Below are 21,281 nucleotides of genomic sequence, written 5' to 3'. Positions count from 1 at the left end.
TTGAAACTATTTTACAAAAGAATATTTTGAAACATCACACTGGATCAGGCTGATTGTCTGGTTCAGAATTCTATCTCAGAGTGGGGGTCCACATGGTGGTGGAATATCACTGTTGCTAAACATGGCTCAACCTTAAAAAGCTGGTGACATATCCCATATCCTCTTGAATTAAAAATTCCTTTCACTTTAAAAAATTAATTCTGAAATGAAATCAACTAACATGATTAGAGGATTATAAGTTTTAAAAAACTAATTCTACCCCAGGCTTCCCTGTTTTGGAAAATGGTATTACCACTTATCTATCTGGTTGCTCAGGCTCAAAGTTTAGGATATGTTCCTTTTTTTTTTTTTGCATCAAAAATTCTGAGACCTTATATAGTCCTTTTAAAATTTAATATTTATTTTGACAAATGCATAATATTTTGAATTTAAGTTTTGAGGCAAGTTATGGTTATATGACATTGCATGTATCACAAAGAATAATGTTGAAAACTAATCCTATTTCCCTAAAAAATAGTTTCTCGAAGTTACTGCGGTTTTTAAAGTCTGACCTTACTTGGACAGCAACAGTCTTTCCTCCTTCCTCCCTCCCCCTCTTCCTCCCTCCCTCCCTTCTTTCATGGTAGGAACAGATAACGTAAGATCTACCCTCTTAAGTTTTTAAAGGTATAGTACAGTATCATTAACCATAAACAAAATGTCCTTCAGCAGATCTCTAGAACTTATTCATCTAGCGTAACTGACACTTTTATACCCACTGAACAGCACGTCCCCATTTCCCCTGCCCCCAGCCCCTGACAACCACCATTCTATTCCTGTTTGTATGAGTTTGACTAGTCTAAATACTGAGGAAACATTTTTCATGTCAGCAAGTTTTAGGATCTCTCTATAAAAACGTATCCTGAGTCACTATTATTTAGGCACCATCACCTTATTTTGAGGATCTTTATTTTAAAAATAACTTTATAGAAACTTGAGCTCTTTGAAGGAAAATTCTCATGTAAATTGTAATACATAATTACATTCTATGTGTTCCATCCAAAAGATCCTTTAATAGGTGCTGGAAATACCCATTTTTCTACTCAATCAGAACTCCAACCAAATAACCAACCTTTGTATTTCTGTACCACTAGTATTTTGGTTTGATAACCATCCTGTAGTGTTTGGTTTATTGAGGTTAGATATGGTTTGGTAACTGAGAAGTCTTAGATTAAGGAGTTAAAAGGCTTAGCAGTGAGCAGGTTTTTAAATCCAAGGAAATCTCTGATAAAAGAAGTCTGGAGTGAGGGGGGTTGGACCTCAATCCACCAGCAAAGATTCGACTTTTCTGCAGGAGTGCTTTGGTGAGGACTCTTGGAAGGCAGGGATATACAAGGGTGCAGAGTACAGGTGCACAAGCCAAGTGCAGCACTCAGGAAGAGAAGTGAAACATAGATCTCCCTGATTGAGCTCTTTACTTCTCTGCATTCACCATGAGTGTTATTATTACCACAAGCACGTCTGCATAATAGACCAGGAGATCTAACCTGCTGTTCTGTCTCCTTTCCCATGTGCAGGACAATTTGAGAACAACAAGTATGGTTACTTTCCATTATCTCCCTATTTGCTCTTGTGACCACATTCACTGGATAACTTGAGCAGGTCTCAAAAATTTAATCTGGCTTTAAAGAACTTCAAACTACGTGAACTACATTTTAATATTTTTTACTTTATAGATGAAGAACGTGGGGCCCAGAGAGGTTAAGCAACATGTCCAAAGTTGCACAGCAAGTTGGAAGTTAATTCCAAGTGGTGCTGTTTTTGTTGCATTGTGGTGTCTTTGTGTAGGTAGATACATTTCTTTAGTTATTATACATGAGCTGATTTCATTTGGAAGAATCAGAAAAAATTAATTCTTCAGTATATATTTCATAAAAATTTTCAGACCCATATCTGGGAACTGGTAACTATTCACAGTAGTACCCCTTATCTGTGGGGGATATGGTCCAAGACCCCCAGTGGATGCCTGAAACCTTGGATAGTACCAAACCCTATGTATTATATTTTTTCCTATACCTACATACCTATGATAAAGTTTAATTTATAAATTAGTCACAGTAAGAGATTAACAACAATAACTAATAATAAAATAGAACAATTATATGGTTTAATGAAAGCTATGTGAATGTGGTCGCTCAAAATATCTTATTGTACAAAGTTAATGTCTTTTCCATCTTAATTAAGTACTTATCACACACTGTGGCCATAATTTTTGCAGTTTAAGGTGTGACAGCAAAACTAGCATGGATTTCTTTTTCCTTCTTCACAGTTTCACAGATAGAAAATTTGTTCTTTCTGTAGATCTTAGCAACCTCAGCATATGATTTTTTTCTTTCCTTATTAAGTCAAGAACTTCCCCTTTTTTATTTAGAAGAAGCACTTCATGGCTTTTCTTTGGCATATCCGAGTTGCCAGCATCACTACTCTGGGGCTTTGAGGTCATTATGAGGTAAAATAAGGGTGACTTGAACACAAGCACTGAGATACTGCCACCGTCGATCTGATAACTGAACCAGCTACTAAATGACTAACTGATGGGACAAAGGGATGATTACTATCCTGGGTGGGTCGGAGCGAGAGGGCATGAGATTTCATCATGCTACTCAGAACGGCATGCAATTTAAAACGTATGAATTGTTTATTTCTGGAATTTTCCATTTGATGTTTTCAGATGGTGGTTGACTGTAACAAACTGCAGAAGAGAAAACCATGGTAAAGGTGGGACTACTGCGCAGGTACCAATTGTTTCCATTACCTGTGTATTTAAATTGCTGATATAAGAGAATATCTCTCCAGGAGCTGTCTAGGTTCAATTCCAGCTCTACCACTCTACCTCAGGCAAGTTTCTTAATTTCTTTGTACATCTGTAGTTGTATTTCCTGTCTATGAAGTGGGCATAATAATTGTATCTGTCTTATTGGGTTGCTGTGAATAACTGAACATAGATACAGTATTAGAACAGTGCCTAGCACATAGTAAGTGATATACGTCTGTTTATTTCTACAGTGCCTAGGTACAAGGGTAGATAAGACCAACATACTTTAGAGCTTGTTCTCAGAAGTTCTCATCTTGAACAGTTTGGTAAAAAGTAGTAGTTTCCAAATTAAAGCATCATTTCATTCCGCAGTCTCTAGATGCAGTAATTCAAAGCCATCACTAGATGGCAGTTGTGATCCATTGTGACTTTAGAAGCAGTACGTTTTAACAGATGGTTCAAACCCTAGAATTTGTTTTCTGTGCCCTGCAGCATTGTGAACTTGGGCTGTCCCTTGCCCACAACGTGGGCCTTTAACAGAACTGTTACGGTCAGCAAAGTCTGCCTTCTGTGGCCACTCCTGGGACTCACCCAAAGGCACACAGTCTTCCTGATGGCAGCTTCACAGAAGCCTGGGTTTATTTGCCTCCACCCTACTGTGAATTTACTGTCTGCCAGGTGGCAAAAGGACAGTGTCAGGATACCCTGTGTTAAGAAGATTAATCACTGGTTCTCAAAGTCTGGTGCACCCCCCCATAGCAGCCTCAGCATCACCTGGGAAATTATAAAAAATACAAATTCTTGGGCCGCATCTCAGACCCGCTGACCAGGAATCAGTTTTCACAAGCCCACCTGATGATTCTGATCCCTGCTGAAGTTTGAGAACCACTGAGATGAACCAATGTTTAGCATCATATAAATGTTAGCACTGAGTGGGTCCTCAGAGAATATTTTGCCCAACTCATTCATTTTGCTAAGAAGGAGAGTGAGTCCAGGCAGTTAAATGACTCACTGAAGACCATAGGGTTAGTCTTGTGGCAGAGCCAGGGCCCAGGGCTGCCAAGTTGTATCCCCCAGCTCTCCCACTATATCCTTCACCCCTTTTCCCCTTCAAAACTGAGGCCACTAGATACACATTCTAGCCTGATAACTACTTATGAAGAAAAAAATCACTTATTTTTTTATATAGTTCATTCATTCATTTCAATAGGTGTTTCTATAGAGATACAAAAATATGTGTATGATGCATTGAGTGTGATGCACTTTCAGTTCCATGTGTACACGCGTGCATGTGCGTGCGTGTGTGTGTTAGATGGGAGAGGGGGGAAATCAAGTAAAAAAAAGTCATGTCTCAATTGCTAGAAGAGGCATATTGCAGGGCACCCTGGGAAATGGGTGAATGCAACTAAGTCAGGAGCAGGGATGAGGGAAGACAAGTAAGAGGAGGGAATTTCATAGCTGAACCCTGGCTGATGGGTTCACCAGGGGAAGTAGGGAAAGAACATTTGGAAAGAGGGGTCAGCATGTGCCATGAAACAGTAAGGGGAATCTCAAGAGTTTGGTTTGACTGAGGGGAAGAGTGTGTTTGGAGGAGTCATCGTGTTTTAAATAATAATATCACTACCAGGACTACTATCTGACACTTAGTGAATGTTAACTATGTGCCAAGCACTGAACTAAGCACTTTACAACTGTTATTGATTTAATCCTTAAACAGCTTTGCGAGAATCTACTCTTCTTCCTATTTTATAGATGACAGTACAAGTACATGCATTGTCCTATTTTCCTTAAAATCAAGTGTTACTATTTCAGTTTCGTAGACAAACTTAGAAAAAGAGTCTTAATATTTACTTGTTCCAGGACAATCTCCATAATGTGTAGTATATATTTTGGGGGGATGAGGAATATGTTTTTAATACATATAATTTTATTATAAGCATATTTTTCATAAATGCATAAAATCAGGAAGATTTTGACACCCTTTCTTTTTTAACTCAAGAAAAGTTATGAATGTAATGAATGTCCCATTATTCTTTGGTCTATCAGCAACTGTGGAAGTAGCCAGGATAATAGATGTTTTGTGTCTGAAAAGTGGCAAAGAAAGCTCCTTTCAATTATTTGACTCACTGAAGAAAGGAAGCTGAGTAATGAGTGAGTGATCTAGTCTGAAATCATTGGCTTTGTTATGCTTTTGGTTTTTACTTTATAGGCATTCACTGTGAATGTGTTTTTCATATATTATATGAATATTAGCCAATATTAGTATATTTTCTTCCTTGCTGAGGAGTACCCACAACCGAACTATCAAGTTCTGGTAGGATTTGAAATACCTACTCTTTCCTGTGAAAGCTTACAGAAATTCCTGGATACTTTGGGATATTTTTCAGTGGTTTCCCTTTTTCCTGAGAAAATAATTTATGCTTCTTAGTTTTCTCATCTGTAAAATACTGTTATTGGATGAGATAGTCTAGAAGGCCCCTTTCAGTTCTAATGGTCTGTGGATTTATGATTTAATGATTAAATGGTGCAAGGAACTCATTTCTGAGTTTTCTTTGTAGTAAAATTTTAGTGTTGTTGTCATAAAAGAAGTTAGCAGACTATTTCTCCATGAATATTTGAAAGAGATGCCTAAAACAGCTCTATATTTCACTTTTTAGCATCACTAAGACCCTATCCTGCTCAAAGATATGATTGTATAATATATTCTCACATGACATGTTACACATCTCAAGGTCTAAGGCCAGTTTTAAGTAGATACCATTAGAAATGATTTATGGTCAGTTTGTTTTACGGTGAAGAGGTACACTTTACATGATGCTCTGCTTTTCTGATTGCTGCCATAACAACTTTGAGCTTTAAGAGCTCATATTACAACCTTGATCTATTTTTATACTCATGTTCACAGCTGAGGGTAAATTGCTTTCTCAAGAAAATCTAGAAAACCCAATCTAGCTTTCACCCTCACTGTCTAGAGGAACTGAGTAGTCCACAGGTTGCTTTATCTTGAATCAAAGGAAGGGCAATAATGACTGGAAAGAAGAACCTATAAAATATATTATTATTTTAAAATTTTGTGATTGAGAACAAAATTTGCATTTTATGCTCCCCCCAAGATAATTTTTGCCTTTCTCATTTGCAATCAATTTTGGAATTGATTACAATAAATTTTCTATTCACTTATTATAAAAGCAATACCTGTTTATTCTGGAATTATTACAAAAAAGTATAAATAAGTACAGAAACATCTAATACCTAGAGTTGGCTATTGTTAATATTTTTTAAAATTTCATTCCAGGTAAGCATGAACATTAAGAAACTGGCAATAAGTTATATATTTTGAAATCTTTAAAAATATTAATATGTAATTAGCTTACATACACAATTTTTAATGTCAACCTTCAAAGGTAACATATTATTTTTATTGTATAAAAAGTTATAAAACTCTTCAGTTTTCACTGTTTTGTGATTTTCAGTGCCATTTTGATTTAGATCCCCTTTTTGTTTATTTGGCTTCATTTTTTCTTTTTCTAGAAAATATTTAAGGTAATTTCAGCCTACTTTCCTCCAAGTGGGTATTATGCATAGAGGAAAACAAAGCTCTGAAACTCATATTATATAGTTTTGTTTTACATGAGACCTTTGTTTGATAAATAACAGGTAAGTTTTAACACACTGGAGAACATTGCTATAAAGATTTCTATCGTAACATAAAGAAACCTTTAGAAAGTGAAGAGTAACTCCTCCTTCATATAATCTTGTTTATAAGCATGTATTTTTCAAAAACATGCTCACAAGTCTACCAACTTGTGTCCTCTTTGAGGGCAGAGCTCTGCTCTTATTGCCCAATATTCCCTCATATTCTAATACTGTCTCCATAGCTCACATTGTGACTTCAAACAGCACTGACCTAAGAGGCAGTAATGGTTAAGAATTTTTAACCATTAAAAGTTGGTTCTGCTCTCTGTTGCTAATTTTCAAATCCCTAAATGAGATAATCTTGGTCTAACTCTTAGTATAGTGCCTGAGACCACATAATAAATGCCAAATAGATTTTACTTTTCAGTAGTCTGGGCTATTTTTTTTTTTTTTTTTTTACATCTTTATTAGAGTATAATTGCTTTACAATTGTGTGTTAGTTTCTGCTTTATAACAAAGTGAATCAGCTATATGTATATATATATCCCCATATCTCCTCCCTCTTGCATCTCCCTCCCACCCTCCCTATCCCACCCCTCTAGGTGGTCACAAAGCACCGAGCTGATCTCCCTGCGCTATGCGGCTGCTTCCCACTAGCTATCTATTTTACATTTGGTAGTTTATATATGTCCATGACACTCTCTCACTTCGTCCCAGCTTACCCTTCCCCCTCCCCGTGTCCTCAAGTCCATTCTCTACGTATGCGTCTTTATTCTTGTCCTGCCCCTAGGTTCTTCATAACGTTTTTTTTTTTTTTAGATTCCATATATACGTGTTAGCATATGGTATTTGTTTTTCTCTTTCTGACTTACTTCACTCTGTATGACAGACTCTAGGTCCATCCACCTCACTACAAATAACTCAATTTCGTTTCTTTTTATGGCTGAGTAATATTCCATTGTATATATGTGCCACGTCTTCTTTATCCATTCATCTGTCGATGGACACTTAGGTTGCTTCCATGTCCTGGCTATTGTAAATAGAGCTGCAATGAACACTGTGGTACATGACTCTTTTTGGAGTATGGTTTTCTCAGGGTATATGCCCAGTAGTGGGATTGCTGGGTCGTATGGTAGTTCTAGTTTTAGTTTTTTAAGGAACCTCCACACTGTTCTCCATAGTAGCTGTATCAATTTACATTCCCACCAACAGTGCAGGAGGGTTCCCTTTTCTCCACACCCTCTCCAGCATTTATTGTTTGTAGATTTTTTGATGATGGCCATTCTGACTGGTGTGAGGTGATACCTCATTGTAGTTTTGATTTGCATTTCTTTAATCATTAGTGATGTTGAGCATCCTTTCATGTGTTTGTTGGCAATCTGTACATCTTCTTTGGAGAAATATCTATTTAGGTCTTCTGCCCATTTCTGGATTGGTTTTTTTGTTTCTTTGTTATTGAGCTGCATGAGCTGCTTGTATATTTTGGAGATTAATCCTTGGTCAGTTGCTTCATTTGCAAATATTTTCTCCCATTCTGAGGGTTGTCTTTTCATCTTGTTTATGGTTTCCTTTGCTGTGCAAAAGCTTTTAAGTTTCATTAGGGCCCATTTGTTTTTGTTTTTATTTCCATTTCTCTAGGAGGTGGGTCAAAAAGGATCTTGCTGTGATTTATGTCATAGAGTGTTCTTCCTTTGTTTTCCTCTAAGAGTTTTATAGTGTCTGGCCTTACATTTAGGTCTTTGATCCATTTGGAGTTTATTTTTGTGTATGGTGTTAGGAAGTGTTCTAATTTCATTCTTTTATATGTAGCTGACCAGTTTTCCCAGCACCACTTATTGAAGAGGCTGTGTTTTCTCCACTGTATATTCTTGCCTCCTTTATCAAAGATAAGGTGACCATATGTGCGTGGGTTTATCTCTGGGCTTTCTATCCTGTTCCATTGATCTGTATTTCTGTTTTTATGCCAGTACCATACTGTCTTGATTACTGTAGCTGTAGTATAGTCTGAAGTCAGGGAGCCTGATTATTGTTTTTTACTATATATATTTTTTCTCCTAAATATGAACCCATTTCTCCTGAGGACTTTCACTTAGATTTTTCAAAGCAGAAATAAGCTACTTCTTTAGGGATTACATATAAAATATCTTAAAGAGTTGGTAGGGGGAATAAAATATACTCTATTTTATAATAAAGTTATATATAGTTATTATTCTACATTGCCTATATCACCTAATGGTCCAATGTCTCATTCGCTCATAATGTTTAATGGGAACACATTTTAAAATAAGGTGTGCTACAGAGTCATAAATATAATTTATAGTTCTTTCCAAGGTACTTTTACTCTAAGCTTTTCAATCATTCTACAAGTATAAAATGAGACCTTTTAATGAATGAGCAATTTGAGGCATCAACTAACAAAGTCTGACTTTTCTCCTGCCTATAAAAGATGGGTAAGAATGACTGAATTATTGTTGCGAATCTACATTGCTCTATGTTTGACAGAGTCTTTGGAAATTGGTCTCAGCTACATCAGGACAGGTGTATAAAGAAGTCCAGGACTGTGAAATCCGTACTGTGGACTCTGAACAATGGAATTCTCTAGTCCAGCTCTGACCAATAGAAACAATGTGGGCCATGTATGTGACTTTACATTTTCTGGTAGTCACATTAAAAAAGTTAAAGAAACAGGTGAGATTAATTTTAATAACATAGTTTATTTAACTCAAGATATCAAAAATATTATCATTTTGTTGTGGAATCAATATAAAAATATTAATGAGATAGCTTACATTATTTTTTTTGTTCAAGGTCTTAGAAATTCTGTGTGTAAATTTACAATCAAGTACATCTCAATTGGGACTAGCCACATTTCAAGTGCTATATCACCCCATGTGGCTCACGGCTACCATATTGGACAGCCCAGCTTTGGAGGTACCATAGCATGGCACTGTGGCGTAGAGAAAAGGAGACAAAGACCAGCTTGGAATCCTCATATATGTCTGTTCCTGGCTCTGACATTTGATATTGAGATGACTGTGAACAGGTGATTTAGTGTCTCTGGGTCTTAGGAGGCTGTGAGGAAGGTTAAATAATATATCATATTTGAAAGTGCTGTGTAAGATCATAAAGCACCATGCATGTGTAAGGCATTATAACCCCCTTTTATTGTAGATTTACTCTCATGACTTGCATAAGGCCACATTCCCAGTTGGTAGGAGAATCAAGGATAGAATCTGGGGCTTCTGACTTCTAGCCATCTGCTTCAACTATCAGCTGTTCCTAACTTGCTGGCTTAAAAATAAAACCCAAACGTTTTTGTTTTTAAAAAATGAGGAAGGAAGAGAGTGGCAGCAAGAAGTAAATTCCATATTATATGGAATTTAGGGTCTTCTTGGCCACTGTCATAATGTTCTGCAGTAAAATTATACATACAGGATATTTATATACTTATATATCAGCATTACAACCATCAAGGATTGGACTTTATTGCTGTCATATAATACAAAACCCTACGTTCTTCAATGTTTCGAACAACTTCTAAATTGAAGTGTGGTTTCCCCACTCTATTTATCTCCAAAATATAGTACAACCACAAGAAAGCCCTTCCACACTGGGCTTGATTAATAAAACAGATATGGATCAATTCAGCAGGTTTTCCATGGATATTTTTGGTTACAGATGTAGCTCATTAATCCGCATGTGTGAGACACCATCTCTCTAGTGTGAATCCAAGAGACACATTAATCTCTGAACAGAAAGTGGAAATAATTCAGTTCAATTCACCATATTATTTAGTGCTTACTGTGCGTAAGACACATCAGGTATTTTAAGGAGCAAATGGAGCTTGTTTCTCTGATAAATGTCACTTAGGAATATGTTATTCAACTTGAGGAAAATATGGAATCTACCAAACTGTCTATGATATATGATTCAGGAATCTATATTTTCAGAAGGTATAAAAATGATCAGAAAGGAAATTCCAGATTATCCAAAAAATAACTTAAAAACTTACATTCTTTACTTTTGGAGGGCATACAGAGGATTACTTATTATGATCTATTTCCCTAAATGTAAGTCTATCATAGTTTTCATATTTAAATTTTTGGGTCATTTTCTACATTTGTTTCAAATGAATTTCTTCCTAGAACTTAAAAACCACATGAAATATTTAGTTTTATACTATGTGAAATTAAGCATAAGCCAAGTTCATTTTCACTGAGAAGACATGCATTCAAGTTCTTTGTTCCCTTTCAGTCAAAATTCCTCCTTAAAAATGACTTTATCTGGTTATTTTTTACTAGAAAACTATCAGAATATAAGCTTCAGTTCTGCCTGAATTGACTATGTTGAATAAATATAATTTTTATTTTCACTTGCTGAATCATTGCTGTTGACCATTGAATGAAATCGTTTATTGAACAACCTTTACATTTTCTTGCTTTTGCACCCTAGTTTAAAAACAAAGGTTAATTTTTTAAAAATTCAATAAAATGTATTTTTGATATTTCCATCATAACTTTAAAAGCAATTCCTTTCCTCTGCCCTATAATAACCACCTTCTGCATTTTTATGATTTAGTTTAACATTATTATTGTAATTTTTTACTGGGTGAGCCCATCAGTGCCCTTGGCAGCAAGATTTTGTTACAAGAAATCCAGAAGCAGCTGAGCTTTAGTTGGCTGCAACAGTCATACAGTTTCTCTGGATTGAGTTCAGAACCTTACCCTGACATTATGAATGTAACACACGTCATGCCTCCTCCTTCAGCTTCTCCACAATATGTGATTGGCTTGAGTTCTATAACCTGTTGCTTAAATGAGCATATATTTTTTTAATTCAGTGGTTTTGCATTATAAATATTTCATTTGGTTAACATCTGGCCTTGATGGAATTAGTGGTACCCGTAGTAAAATGTGATACATTAGGAAAATGAATAATGTATTTGCATTTCTCCAGGAACTCTGAACGGATTCATTCTAGACAGGATGTGGTCATGTGCATTAACTATAGGGCTAGATGCTGTGTTTTTCTTTTTGTTCAAGTGCACCTCCAGCAAGAACACAAAAATCTGAGGAATCTTAACTATTCATTCTTTCAATTACTAAATAAAATTAAATAGACTATAAAAAGCCATTGTACTATTAAATATTAGGTAACATTGAGTTGTGTGTCCAGAAGTCACACTTAAGACCAGGCAAGGGTAATATGCATAAGATGGCTGTGGATACTATGAGATAATGTCTACTCGTCAGAAATGGATGGTATTTTTTTCTGTCGAAGTTCAAAAGTTAATGATGTACTTTATATTTTAATTGCTTTTACTGAGAGATCTGTTAAGGATAAAAGAAATTCTGGCATGCTGTTACTATTTTTCACTGTTGATATATTCAATATTGTATATGAATGAAACCATGTATGTTATATCATGCTCTGTTTCATACATCCTAGATTGTCTTTAGGAAAATTTAGTACATGGCACTTCAGTCATCTGAAAGGAATCATTTTTTTTTTTTTAACATCTTTATTGGAGTATAATTGCTTTACAATGGTGTGTTAGTTTCTGCTTTATAACAAAGTGAATCAGCTATATGTATACATTTATCCCCATATCTCCTCCCTCTTGGCGTCTCCCTCCCACCCTCCCTATCCCACTCCTCTAGGTGGTCACAAAGCACCGAGCTGATCTCCCTGCGCTATGTGGCTGCTTCCCACTAGCTATCTACTTTACATTTGGTAGTATAGGAATCATTTCTTCATTACAACTCATAAAACTATAAAGTATCAGCCAGAAAAAAAAATTGGCCCAATTAAGAGAAATTTGATAATGGTAGAAAAGCACATACAGACATGACTGGGAGATGATAAGATTATTTTAATTTTCCCATTTGCACTGGAATTATTTATTTTACAAATCTCCAGATCTTTTATTACTTAAAACCCTCTGCTGAATCATGAAAAGAAGCTTAAGTTAGCAATTTTCCTCTGCAAAATCTAGCTTCTAGCATCTGGTGAACACTTGGATATCTAGTCAGGTCCTATATGGCAATGATTATTTTAAGACTCTATTCAACGTGCCTGGGCTTAAAAATCAGCTCGAATCACACTCTGCACATGTATTTTACTCTCAGGGATTTAAAAACCTGGCATTAGTAGCGATGGTCTCAAGGCTTTTGCAGTGGAGATGAAGGTGGGAGATAGGACCTGGAGGCAGGCCGGGTACCCCAGGGTCTGCCAACAGCCCCTGTCTTCCGAACAGCGACAGTGAGTTCCGTCGCCGCAGCCGCCGCGCCTGTGGACCACCGGCCACCAGGCCACCGCGCCCTCCATGGCTTCTCACACTTACATATAGACTCGGCCCGCCTGCGGAATCGAGGACTATCGTCCTTGCTTGTGCTTTCCTGTGGCACGTCTGGGGCTGGTTTCTGTCTCTTCACCCAATGCTACTCCACTTCCGGAACAGCTTCTGAAGTAGAAAAAAAAGAGGATACTTTTACTCAATTGGAAAGACAACAAGAAGCTGGATTATTATCAAAGTGTATTGTTTTGGGATCATAGGAGAAATTACATTACAGCAATGTATAAAGATACACTTCAATAAAAGTTGCTGTTATTGGCCGAAATGTAAGTGCACATTTAGTTGATATTAGAGATCTTTGTATGCTGATTAGGAGAGAGAATAATTTTTTGTATTTCTATGTATGCAAAATGAACTTATTTATTTTTACACATATACTATATATAGCTTTTGTCCAAATAAACCTTTTTTTCAGTATACAGTTATTGCTTTTCATGGTTATATTATGTGCTAGGTTCCCATTAATTTAATTTCCATTAATACAGGTTACAGATAATTTAGAAAGGATGTGGGCAGTTGCTACAGAGGAAGTGAATTTATGAGGAAGTAATACCTCAGGGAGAAAAGTTAGGTTTATTTAAGAGAAGTGATCTCTGCCATCAACACATTTCCATCCAATTTGTGTACAGTAGTATTCGAGTTAGAAATTATTCTCTATTATGTATCAAATCAGGTCTGGTAGAGCTTTAATTCAGCAATACTTTCAGGTTTTCGTCTGAGCTTTTGATGTAATTTAGTTGAGTATGCTTTATAAACCATGTGCAATTTAGACTTTTTACGAGTCATATGGGACTTCTCCCCATTTAAACCGAATTTCAGAAATTTAACTCTGTGTTTTGCATAATAGATAGTCTCTATTTTGTTTTGGTATATTTCACAGAGACTTGTTTAAGAAATATTATTTATATTTGTTGTTCAAAAAAGATTTAAACAGTGAAGCTTTAGAAACTTAGATAAATAAAAAGATTTGAAAGCCAGGATTGGTCGATTAGGAAATAAGTGCAGAATTGGGTATCTAATTTAGAATTTCTGCAATGTGATATAAGTGATGTATTCTAGAACAGTACTATTCAGTAAAACTTTCTGTGATAAAGGACATGTTCTCGTTTTGCACTGTTCAATATGGTAGCCACTAGCCACAAATGGCTATTTAAGCACTTCAAATGTGGCTAGTACATTTGAGGAATTGAATTTTTAGTTTTTAATTTTAATTAATTCGGATTTAAATATCCACTTGTGGGTAATGGCTACTATATTGGAGAGTATAGTTCTGGACTTTACCTGTATTGTGTGTTCAACACAAAATGAAGAACTACTTGAATGGTTCTAGCTGCTGAATGTCTATAAAACACGAGTGTACTCAAAACACAAGGCCCAACCTCTGACATGTGTACTCGGGCCTGAAGGGTGGACCCAGCAGCATTCTGAACTTTGGCTCAACTTGTGGATATTCAGACATAAATAAAGTTTGGGCTAACCATAAGTGATTTGAGAACCTTTTGTCTCTGGAAAGCCATGGAATCTCAAATGATCTCTCGTAATAAAGTTCAGATGGTAAATGGACTCAAGGGCTTGACTTTTCCAGTCCATTGCTTGTGTGGTATGAATAGCAGGTAGTGGAAACAGATACGGAGGAGATGCTCCACACACATAGCTGCCTCCATGAAAAAGAAACTCTCCAGATTCAGACTAGATCACAGGAACAGGCTGGTAAATACTTTTGTGCCTCTACCCAAATCATTCTTCACTAAATATTCATTGAGCAGTACTATGTTCAAGGCACAATGCTTACTGCTGGAGATAAAATGCTGAAAAAAACCAAAAAAGATATGACCCCCGCCCTCATGGTGATTAACTGCATTAGACAATAAGATTTTTTCCGATGTTTTCTTCCTCCAATTTTTTTTTTCTGGATATGGTGAAAATAAAATAGGAGAAAGATACACAGGATAAACAGAAACACTGAAGATCAGGATTAAGTGTGTGTCATACATCTTATTCAATTTAATTCTTTCTGCACAGCTTTCACAGTTCCATAATCAGAAGACAAAACCAGTTTTTGAAATGCACTATTGGAAACAGAGAAAATAACTGAAAAGATCTCAACTTAAATTTTTAGAGCATGAGATGACCATCATCATTTAGCATTTATTGAGTTTTTACAATATATGTTTACAAGGAATTCTTTCCTCTCTATTAGCCAGAAGAATGTCCTTTAAAATAATTACTAATTAAATGCTGTTATAGGAGGACACCTTTTTGCTTTGTCATTCAGAACACTGTAAGAAAGAGTGCTACAATCACATTTATGAAATGAATCAAATTTTTCAATATTTGAGCACCATCGCAACACCTGATGGGAACTACTAGCTACACAGACCAAATGTAGCTCATTGCATTTCAGTTCATTTTGGAAGAATGAACCAGAAATGTGGCAAAGTACGAAGCAAGAACTATTTAGTCACACTTCTTTTTTTTCCCCTCCACACAGCGACTATATAATTAAATGTATGGTTAACCTGAACTTTTAGATGAGTTTTCCAATGTATCACTGATGGAAATTTAAGGATGAAAAGGATTAAGAATTATATTAAATGAATGCAGCCAGAATACATAGTACTTAAAGTATCTAAAGACCATAAAGTCATTTCTCCCAATATAGTAACTGATAATGTCCTTGATTTTGTAGACACACACTTTGAAAATAATTTAAAAAAATGAATTACAAAGCAATGGAAGAAATCACAAAGAAGAAGAAAGAGATTAATGTAAGTACTTAAAAACCAGTTGCTTACTAAAAACATTATAAACAACTTAAAAGGTGAAGTGGAATTTGTTTTATTCTTTAAAATGTTTTGTACCCTATGGAAGTTTGAAAACATAGCCACAAATTCTTTGACCCTCCTCTGTGTTCCCTCCCATTGAATCTGGAAGGGCTTGTGACTGCTTTAACCCATAGAGCACAGCGGAGGTGACACTATGTAACTTCTGAGGCTGGGTCATAAAAGGCCAGGAAGTTGCTGCCTTGTTTCTGGAATATTGTCTTTTGGAATTCTGAGCCTCCAATTAAGAAGTCTGAGTACCCTGAGGCCACCGTGCAGAAGCAGCCACATTTAGGTGCTCCAGCTGGCAATTCCAGCCGAGCTCAGCCTTCCTTCTATCCCCGCCATGGCACTAAGCATGCGAGTAAAGCCATCTGAGGCCCTTCAGGTCAGCCAATCTACCAGGTGAATAAGCCATGAGAGAGAAAAAGCTCCCAGCTGAGACCCATAAAATTGTGAGATACAATAAAATGTTGGTTGTTTTAAAGCCACTACATTTTGATGTGGCTTGTTATGCAGCAATAGAAAACTGGAGCATACCTGCTTGTACGTGTGATATTTTTACAATAAAAATTTAAAAATTGAATGTAAAAGTCACTCTGGGAATTTGTCTGCAAAAATTGACAAAGACAGTCTTAATACCCTTCCTAGAGAAAGAGCTCTTAAAGATCACCAAGAAAAAAATACTAACGCCCTATTAAAGAATGAGCACTTAAATGAACATAAAATTCACAAAAGAAAAAAAGGCTAAAAACCATGTAAAAAATGTTCAACCTCATTAGTAAGTAAAGGAAATGTGAATTAAACAATTGAATTAAAATTTTGGTTATCAAATTGGCAAAGAAAAAAATAGTATTAAATGTTGGTTTGGGTAACGTGGGAATATACATTGCACAAACTTTCTGGAAAATAAATTAATATTACATGTCCAGAGTTTAATACAATAAAGTTGGTCATTCACTTAGGACCTGTTTTCACCCAGGGACAAGAAAAAAACAGAAACATCTATCTCACCCTTTAAACTGGGACATTCCAACCCATACAATTAGCTGCAACATGTCTCAGCTCAAAATAGGCCTTAGCTTCTGCTAAGTTTGAAATAAGGAAAACATATAATGCAGCTCTTCTCTTTTAGTCCAAGCTTTTGGCAAGACTGTTGCAGAAGATTTCTAATTGAGAGGCAGAAACATCTGACGTGAGGAAGGCAGCTATTGAAGGAATTCCAGGAGCAGGAGACTGAGTTTGCAGAGCTCAGTGCCTTCAGTTTCCTTTTCTACTGATATCTTCTTCCTTCAGAGTAAACTCAGAGATAAGGACGGCAGGGTCTTCCTCCTTCAATAAACTCGGTTTCAGATCTTGGCTCTGCTTCATCCGGTGAAAGTCCTTCAGGATACCCATCATGTCTGCAAAGCTGCTGGCCTGGGACAGAGAGACACAGTAGCTTTGTGTTCTGGTTTGCAAATATCAGGGCTGGCAGAACAAGTCAGGAGGACTGATGGAAGCTCAGGGAGTCTACCTGGGTCTCCTCGGCGATGTCACTAACGGCGAAGGAAGTTGTAGAGTGCAATGAAGATCCAAAACTAGGTAAGCGGGGAGAGACCTTTGAACTTTCTGGAGATAAGAAATCTGTTGTTAATGAAGCCGAAACCGCATCAGCCACCACGATTTTAGCAATCTGGCTGCGCAGGTGGCTCCACTCATCGTGCAGCTCCATAGGCGGCTTAGGGCCGGCAGGGCTTCTTCGAGGCCAGGAGCCTCTCCTCCATCTCCTGCAGGCTGAGCCCTGAGGCATTGCGCTGCCTGACAATCAGAGGGCTGGGCTTCCAGGGGTTCCTCGGGGGCCGTGTATGCTCCTGACCCGGGCAGAAGGCTCTGCTTCATCTATAGCATCCAGGCGATGTGAGCCAGGGTAGGGACTCGGGGCACAGCCCTCAGACCCAGGTCAGAGATGTTGGGCAGCGCCTCCAAGGATTCCAGGGGACATGGCTTCAGCCACAGGTTGGTACCCATCCTTCTCACTACGCTTCGAACCGCCCCCTGCGGCTTGTTTTGCCAGACTGAGACGGTCACATTGGCTTCCATTCCCCACATTTCAGCTGGCTCCTGCACTTGAAGGACAAGGCGGCCACAGGGCAGCTCTGGGGGCTCGAGTAGGCTGGAGGCTGACGCTTTCACCTCAGGCCGTCTCAAGGAACACCAGGCTTCTCCTCCTCAGAGCCCGGCTCTGGCCTCCCTCCCCTCACGGCCCCTCCTACCACAGTGGCGCCCAGACTCAACCGCCCTCACTTCCCCTCCACATTTCCTTATTAACAACTCTTGCATGGTTCCAGTTGCATTAAAAATGTGTCTACTCCTGCTCCACTCTCCTCACAGCAGATGCGGTGAACTTTGAAAGAGTCAGTCAGATCATGCCATTTACCCACTTAACAGCCCCGCTCTCATGTCCAATAGTGCCCCATAGCACTTAGATCGGACCTAGATTGCTTTCCCAGCTTCCAGGCCCCATATGATTCTCACTTTGCCTACCTCCCGATTTTGCCCCCTCTCCCCCTTGCCCTTTATTCTCCAGCCACGCTGGCCTTCTCCTTATGGGAAACATCGTGCTGGTCCCCGCTTTCAGGCCTCTGCCCTTGCTGTGCCTGGAATGCTCTTCCTCCAGAGCCCTGCATGGCTGGGCTCTTCACTATTTAAATCTCAACTTACATGTCACTTCCTCAGAGAGGTTTTCCTTGACCATCTGATCTAAAGTCAGCCACTCATTTTCATGTATCTCTAATCTAATTCTCTTTCATCTCACAGTAGCCCTTATACGTTCCCTACTTAATCATACTTTTCATTCATTCGTACATTCATTCAACACCAACCCTTCCTATCTCCCCACTCCTCCTCGAGAGCAGGGAACTTGTTTGTTTTGTTCACTGTAACATCCCCTGCAATTGGAACAAGGACGGGCACGTGGTAGTTGATCCATAAATATTTGCTGGATGCCTTGCAAATACTTTTTGTACTTTTGAAACAAAACCAGACATTGTAAGTTATGTGGATATTTTTCAAAGCTTTGATGGTTCTGATTAAAGTACATTGCTTCAATTTCAAAAAAAGAAAAACCCACAATCACAACAACGTAAAATTATTTCAGGAGTGTGATGAGAGCTCCCCTGTCAAATCAGATGCTTTCAAAACTAGACCACCAGTCAACAGGCTCTTTGCTTTGAATTGAAGAATGTGCACCTCCCACCAATATTTTTCGTGCTGCTGAACATGTGATTTATTTACTGGGTAAGGAGCAAACCTTAGTGAAAGACTCCCCTTTCAGCTCTGAAAGTGCTGAAAACAGGGTTTCATCTTTTGAGGCTGGTTTAAAACAAACCTCTGGAATGGGGAGATGTCTTAACTGCCCCACTGAGTAGATGAGAGTTAAAGCTGTTCCTCTTGGTGTCATTCACTCTGGAACTGCAGGATCCTTAGTGGCTGGGTCTCAGTGGCCAACTATGACCACAAGATTCTACAGTAATGAGATCTGTTTCTATAAAATTCATGAGAAAAATCTGAATTGCTATTTATAGATATGCCACACCATTTCAGAAATGATATAACATTCAGACTCATTAACATATAACATATGTTATATAACATATAACATATGTTATATAACATATAACATACAACATATAACATTCAGGCTCAAGTTTTGATATGTTCCAACATAGCCTATCCCCACCAATTGTGAACTTCCTCCGCAGCCAGGTGGGCCGCATTCTTATGATTCTTGAAGGGATGGGAAATACACATTTATTAAACACATCCTTTGGGCCAGTCTCTTTGCTAATTGTGTTATCTGTACGGTCTCGTTTAATCCTTACAACTGTGCAACAAGTGAGTAAAGGTCATCAGAAGACAGATCCTATTCTCTCACACAATATTAAAGAAGATTGGTCAATTAGGAATTGGCAAAACAAAGAAACTGCTTATTCTTATCCCACTGACATTATCCTCGGGTTTAGTTTCAAGTTTTTCAAAGGACACTGTATTTTACTGTACTGATTCATGGCAGTTGTCTGGAGCATGGAAAATGTTCATTGATTTAACGATGTTATTAAATTGGGCACAAGATTTCCACAGGAACTATGCATTTGAGTTGTTTAGAAATGCCAGGGCTTTAGAAGGACAGTTAGGTGAGGTACCTTGAGGTTCCTGGAAGCTATTCATACAGTCCCATGGAGTGGTGCATCTGGTTTGGTTTCATTAATAATGTTTGGAGAGCCGGAGCAAGGGGTGGGCGGGCCATTTCCCTTTCTCCACCCATCCGAAGGAACGCCTTCATCCTTCAGCTGATTTTTATAAAAACTTAAGGTTGTATGTCTCAGATAAAACTAGGATTGTGAAATTCCATATCTACTGAAACAGGGTTAATTCTGAATTAATGACTAAATCCTGATAAACTAGGAGAGAGGAAAAAAATCTCCTAAGGTTGTACTAAGCCACTACTGAGGGTCTGGATTGTGGATAACTGGCCTACTTTTAAGTACATTGCAGTTAGAGAGACACTCATTTTCCTTTATTTTTTAATTTATTTTTAAAAATTTTTGGCTGTGTTGGGTCTTCGTTGCTGTGTATGGGCTTTTCTCTAGTTGCGGTGAGCGGGGGCTACTCTTCGTTGTGCTGTGCAGGCTTCTCGTTGCGGTGGCTTCTCTTGTTGCGGAGCACTGGCTCTAATCATGCAGGCTTCAGTAGTTGTAGCACGTGGGCTCAGTAGTTGTGGCTCGCGGGCTCTAGAGCTCAGGCTCAGTAGTTGTGGCACACGGGCTTAGTTGCTCCGCGGCATGTGGGATCTTCCTGGACCAAAGCTCGAACCCGTATCCCCTGCATTGGCAGGTGGATTCTTAACCACTGCGCCATCAGGGAAGCCCTCATTTTCCTTTATTTTTAAGACCCATATTATGGTCACACAGTTCAAAGAAGCCAAGTATAAATGAACTGGTAGAAGAAAGGATTGAAAAGATCTAAAGATCTAAAGTATATCTGCAATTCCTACCTGTTTGGAATAAGGAAGGATGAAGTGAGAAATTAATTAACACTTCAATATGCGAATAAATTTGAGAAATAGTGACTTTAGTTTAGAAAACTGGAGAGCAGAAGCTTCAATGGTTGGAATCTAAAATTAGGCCTTCATAATGCAAGTTAAGAAGAGATAATTGAGAGGAAGTAGTCAATGAGATTTTCATTCTAGGTACATCCTCCTGACACTTTTCCAGTTGCTAGAAATATATCAAACGTTTCCTAGAAGTTCCTCATCCTTGCTGAGAAATTGTAGCCCTTTTCAAATGAAACTGTTAGATAAACTTTCAGACAGGATAAAATAGTAAGAATATAATGGTGATTCAAGGTGTGGTCAGAGGTCTTCTAAACAACAAAGTTCAGGAAAAAGACTAAGACTATGTTTTTATATATATTCAAGGAGAATCTAGTATGGAGTCTCTTTTCAGTTATCCAGATATTTTGCATTATACAGCAATGTTTAAATTGAACCAACAAGTGCAAAGTAAGTGAATTCCTTTGTTTGGGCTGACTATATTTTGACATCCTTGCATTCAATCACCTTAGCATTTGCATTATAATCCATTAGTATATTCATCCATATAATTAAATAATTGAGTAATTGATTAATTAAACA

General features: G+C 37.7%; 1 protein-coding gene and 1 pseudogene across 3 annotated transcripts in view; both read right to left on the bottom strand.

The window, feature by feature from the left end:
* The window catches only part of COL8A1 (collagen type VIII alpha 1 chain), a 153,051-nt gene that overhangs the window by 40,366 nt on the left and 91,404 nt on the right, over positions 1–21,281 (bottom strand). For all 3 annotated transcript variants that reach the window (XM_061193015.1, XM_061193014.1, XM_061193016.1), the window contains one exon: positions 12,774–12,893. The gene's annotated coding sequence lies outside the window, so the exon portion shown is untranslated. The remainder of the gene's footprint in view (positions 1–12,773; positions 12,894–21,281) is intronic.
* On the bottom strand, positions 16,868–17,698 carry LOC133093259 (mitochondrial fission regulator 1-like; annotated as a pseudogene).

This window comes from Eubalaena glacialis, chromosome 6 (assembly GCF_028564815.1).
Source record: "Eubalaena glacialis isolate mEubGla1 chromosome 6, mEubGla1.1.hap2.+ XY, whole genome shotgun sequence".
In the NCBI taxonomy this organism is placed as follows: Eukaryota; Metazoa; Chordata; class Mammalia; order Artiodactyla; family Balaenidae; genus Eubalaena; species Eubalaena glacialis.
This window is presented reverse-complemented; position numbering and strand designations above follow the sequence as displayed.